Consider the following 6,000-nt stretch of genomic DNA (forward strand, 5'->3'; position numbering starts at 1 on the left):
AGGCGCCAAATATAGAATCTGGCCCATAGTGTGTATTTTCCAGATGGGTGTACACAGGGGTGTTGTCTTTGCGGAGCTTAGGTGGGATACATGTGGAACTACTACTAATAATAATAATAACATTTATATAGCGCTACCAGCCTTACGTAGCACTGAACACTTGACACAGAGAGACAGTCCCTGCTCAAAGAACTTACAATCTAAGTAAAACAGACAGACAAGACATTACGGGCAAGGGGATTACAGGGTAAAGAGTAACAGGGAAGGAGGAGGGCAAATGAGTAACGGTTAGGGGCCAAAGGCAGTAGTGAAAAGGTGAGCTTTCAACATAGATTTAAAAACAGGTAGAGATGGAGCTAGACGTATGGGTTCAGGAAGATGGTTCCAGGCATAAGGTGCCACAAGATAAAAGGAACGAAGTCTGGAGTTAGCGGTGGAGGAGAAGGGAGACGACAAGAGAGATTTGTTCAGAGAGCGGAGTTGACAGGGGGGAGTGTAGGGAGAAATGAGTTGTGCCATTTCTGTGACTAGGGTAAGTGCTCATGCATACATTATAAGCATTTATTTTTACATAAGAACATAAGAATAGCCATACTGAGTCAGACCAATGGTCCCATCTAGCCCAGTACCCTGCTTCCAGCAGTTGCCAATCCAGGTCACAAGTACCTGACAGAATCCCAAATAGTAGCAACATTCCAGAACCTCAAAGAGTAGCAAGATTCCGGAATCCCAAAGAGTAGCAACATTCCAGAACCCCAAAGAGTGGCGAAATTCCAGAATCCCAAATAGTAGCAACATTCCAGAACTCCAAAGAGTGGCAAGATTCCGGAATCCCAAATAGTAGCAACATTCCAGAACCCCAAAGAGTGGCAAGATTCCGGAATCTCAAATAGTAGCAACATTCCAGAACTCCAAAGAGTGGCAAGATTCTGGAATCCCAAATAGTAGCAACATTCCAGAACTCCAAAGAGTGGCAAGATTCCGGAATCCCAAATAGTGGCAAGATTCCAGAATCCCAAATAGTAGCAACATTCCATGCTACCAATCCCAGGGCTAGCAGTGGCTTCCCCACTTTTTGCTGTTATGTTACTATTCTATAAAGGAAAGTAGACACCTATGTTCCTTTATAAAATAGGCTCCTACCAGGTGTTCTCCGGGTGCCTAATTATAGGTGCACAATTATAGAATTATCTCCAAAACAAGCATAAACCCTAGAGAAGAAGATCTTTAGGGCTCAGTTCAGTCTTTTATTGTGACCACATAGCTCCCTCAGAATATTGACATACTGATAATTTTTTTAACAGCTTGTCAAGCTTTCTGATTTGAGTGTGTAAAAGATACAATTCATCTCTTGTGCAAAACGTGAGCTTTGACTCAAGCCTTGATGTTAACTTTATCTAGTAGCTCTATCAGTAGTCAGTTTTTGTCAGATAGGTAAAGTGCTAAGATAAAGATGCATGTAAATTCAGTTTTTCCATAGAACATTTGTATTAAGTGAATACATTACTGGTACATTAACTGATACTGGAGAATTTCCCTTGTCTTTCCTCAGTCTGACCCTATCACCCTCCCTCCTGATTATTCGGTGCTCCCATCCAAGTCTCAGCCTCAACCCCAACTCAAAGCCAGAAGTCAGTTACTGTATCCCCCAACTCTCTTGTCACTGCAGTCAGGCTCACTCTAAGCTGAAGATGTCTTTCCCCTGTGACGACTCTTGCACAGCTTGTACAAGAAAGGGCCTCCTTTCCTGATAATTCTCCAGAGCAAAAGTCCAAAGAGAATCCACGTACGTGGCGAACTCAAAAAGTCCCACGGAGAGACTCAAACAAAGAGGGAAGTGGGTGAGAACCAGACTATCCAAAGACAGGACCACTGGAGTGATGGAATGAAGCAAAGTTTATTGAAAAACTGACTCAATTCCATCACTCCAGTGGTCCTGTCTTTGGATTGCCTGGTTCTCACCCACTTCCTTCTTTGTTTAATTCTCCAGAGCAGCCAGACAAGCTTCTCTCTTCAAATGGACATACATGAATCTGATGTGTATACTTCCTTCCAGCAAAAAAAACAGTTGAAAATTCCATACCGCTTTCCTATATAGAGAGAGCAATAACCGATACTGGTGAGATTTACTGGAGGAACCTATTCACTGATAAATCACCTCTCCATTACCCTCTGTCCTGAATATTTCACTCCTTATCCCGACCACAACCCAACAGGTTCTGTACTCCCTCCCCACTGAGCCCCAACAGTCACTCTGATTCTTTCTGCTCCTACCCTTGCGGTTACTTTCACTGTATCACTCACCAGGTTACCCTCCCCTCCAGCCACAGCAGGCCTCCTTTTCGCTCTTCCTGTGGCCATTCCAGTATGGCGATGTTCATTTCTCATTCTGGCTGAACTAATCTTCTTTCTGCAGTGTTGTTGTTGGAGCAGTGCAGGGCCGGGTGGAATAATCCTCAGCATTGGGTATGTTTTCAAAAGGTTTGGGAACCTGTATGGTTCACGATATTACCATTGTACACAAAGTTGGATTTTGAACAATTGACTGGACAGCTTCCGTGGAACTCAGGAAATGGTCAAATCAATAGCTGGTTCTGACATAAGGAACAACATCAGACTTGGTGGTTTCGCATAATTTCTTGGAAGAGGGGAGAGGGATGGGTGGGGGGGGGGGTTAAATTGGCCCTAAAATAACTATTGTGATTCTGAATGTTTTGTTCCGCTGAATTGTTGTTTATAAAGCTGTCTAATTCACATAGTTGAGTAGGCAGTTGTTAATAAAAAAAGGAGTTTCCAGAAAAGCCAATGCCCCCCCCCCCCCGAAAAAAAAGACAACTGGTAACTCCCTATCACTATTATGTACATAGGACCAACCTAATCATTAATCAAACCAGGGGGGTGCCTGGGGCAGCAGCTTCTGGCGCCAAAGAGCAACTGCAGTCAAGGGAAAAGGGAAGGCCCAGATAGTCACACAAACTCAAAAGAACCATCAGCACATTTGTTTACCTGCAGGGATAGTAGGCAAATTCCAATAGACATTAGCCCAGACATAACTTTAAGATATTACCCTCTTTTAAGTTGAAGTCTGATTCTCTGCAGTCATGTAGGTGTAGTTGGAGGGGTTTGTGGTGGAGGTGGGGAAAGTTTGAGGGTGTCTTACCAGGTTGGAGGAGTGGTTTCACTTTCAAGAGGGCACTAAAGGATCTTGCAGCTTGAGGGCGCTATAGGTGGCCTGATGCTTCTGAGTTGGTTGAGTAGTGCTACTTACAAGGTGGCTTCCAAGCAGCATCATTTATTTATCCCAGAAGACAGCCACCTACAGTACTGAGCAGGACCACCGAGAGGGGGAGCAGGGGGGCAAGATTCTCCCTGGCCCAGTCTGCAAGAGGGGCCCGGCACCGGAGTCTGTCTATCTCCTGTCTCCTGCTCCTGACAGGACCCGGGTGATCGCATCCCAACAGGAGCAGAAGGGAGAAAACTGGCGCCGGACCCACCCCCCACCCCCATAGAGGCTGGGGAGCAGCAGACTCAGGGCTTCAGGGCCTCTGGCTTGGTTGGTGTGGATCCCCAAGCCCTACAAGCAGAAGTCTTCCTCCAGCGCTGTTCTCCGCCACATTGCCTGCAGCTGCTTTTCCCCTCACTTCGTGCATACTGAGCATGTGCAACATGAGGGGAAAAGCAGCTGCAGGGCAAGCAATGCACTGGAGAACAGCACTGGAGGAAGGCTTCTGCTTGTCGGGCTTGGCGACCCCTGCCAGCCAAGGTATGTGGAGTTGCGGCAGGGAGGTGGGACAAAATGTGTCCCCCCACTTTGGGCTCCAGCCCCCCCCCTCCCCAATTTTTGTGGCCTGGCTATGCTACGGTACAGGAGGACCACAGTGGTGGTCCTGAGGGGGCCCAGCAGCGGCGGCCCTGCCCCAGACCCGGCTCAGTCTCTCTGCTGCCCTGGTACTGAGATACCAGAGGTTGGTTAATCCTGTAGTAAGTCAAGGTAAGGCCAAAGTTCACCTTTTACTGCACCTTGATACCTTCCCTCATAACTGGCTGATCATAGCCATCCAGGACATTTACACTTGCAGGCTTTGAAATCGTTACTTGAACGTGGAAGTGCGAGCACTCACATGTTAAAAAATGCAAGCGATGCCACTCTGCTTTTGATCATGCTCCTTTCTAAAATTGCTTACCCCCCCACTCTGCGAACTACAATCTACATGCGTACTTCCTGGTGTCTTTGTATGTATGTTATAAAAGGGATCACATTCAGCAAGGCTTTTGTAAAATACTTAGAAATTCATGTTATATCCTGTCCTGGATGTCTCAATTCCTATTTAGAGGTCCTATGCAAAACTGAACGTCAAAAATTAAGAGAAAAAGGGATGGGATTTGATATACCACCTTTCTGTGGTTGCAGTCAAAGTGGTTTACATGTTATATACAGGTACTTATTTTGTACCTGGGGCAATGGAGGGTTATGTGACTTGCCCACAGTCACAAGGGGCTGCAGTGGGAATTGAACCCACTTTTCCTAGTTCTTAGGGCACTGAAGTGACCATTAAGCTATACCTCCACACAGCTAAGTCCTATAAGCTTCAATCTGTTATATCCAAAACGTTTTGTGCTGTACTGGTTCAACAGGAAAATATGGAGAGATACAGTTTGTTAATATTTATTTAAAGTTCATTCCACTCCAGAAGAGTAAGACAGGTTTACTTCCTGAATAGTTTTTAATATAAATTAATAAAAATTATGAAAAGACAAAGGTGCCATAAGAACATTTAATAGCTACTTTAAATGATGTCAGAAATAATCTCACACAGACAGAACCTTTTCTTGCTAGAAATAAATTGAGAAAAAGTGCTTTTGAAAATTGTTTGGATTTATTGTTCATTCATGGGTGTAGAGGTCTATAAAATCATTAGTGGGGGTAGAATGGGTAAACACAAATCAATTGTTTACTCTATCAGAAAGTAAGAACGTAAGAATTGCAAAACTGGGTCAGACCAGTGGCCAATACAGATCACATGTACTTAGGAGAATCCCAAAAAGTATCCTTAATAATAGTTAATGGACTTTACCTCCAGGAATTTGTCCAAAACTTTTTTAAACAGAGATGTGCATGTAGAGGGTTGTCCCAACATGAGTGTAGGTAAAGGAATGATAGATAGGTATGTGTGAGACTGTGTAAATGAGGAACAGAGGAAACTATGCATCGCCAAGTATACAATATTGTAAGCAGTGTGAAACAATGAGTTACAGAAATAACACAGCACAACAAAAAAAAAAAATTTGTATGCTACTGGGCAAAAACCATTTGTCCTATACTATTCAGTGTGTATATTCCAAATCCGAAGTCAGAATTGTTGTAACACATCAGGAAATTTTGTTATGCATAAGTTTGCCCAAATGAATTAAGCACTTGGAAAGCATTGAATAATTTTTTTACAGAACTCTCGTAGTCCAGTTTAAAAGCCTTACTTCTGCAAGGCCCAGTACTGTTAAAAGTGCTTCAGGCATCTACTTTTGCGTTTGTGACCGGTCATATTTTCCTGTTGCAAAAACCAGCAGTAGGCCCCCCATCATGTTGGGATTCCAGTGGCCTTGATATCTGTTCTCCATTGTAGAAATGTCTTTATGGAACCTCTCTCCATGTTCGTCACTTACGTGTCCCAAATTGGGTGGGAAAAAGTCAAGATGGGAATGTAAGAAATGCATTTTCAATGACATTCGGCAGCCAAGTTGTTCATATGCTTTAAGCATGAGGTCTGCTAGTTCAGCATAGTTTTCAGCTCGTCTGTTCCCAAGGAGGTTCTGCACTACTAGCACAAATGCATCCCAAGCATTAATATTATAAGTGAATAGGCTTTGCATGTATAACTTAAAAATCTAGACGGGTCAGGCAAATTCAGAGTTCATATTTGCAATCGGCGGGTTCAATTTAGTATAAATCACATGTTTTTCTCTCAGTAGCAAAATCATTGTTGCGTTGTAATTAAATGTAAT

Source organism: Microcaecilia unicolor, chromosome 6 (genome assembly GCF_901765095.1).
Source record: "Microcaecilia unicolor chromosome 6, aMicUni1.1, whole genome shotgun sequence".
Taxonomy (NCBI): domain Eukaryota; kingdom Metazoa; phylum Chordata; class Amphibia; order Gymnophiona; family Siphonopidae; genus Microcaecilia; species Microcaecilia unicolor.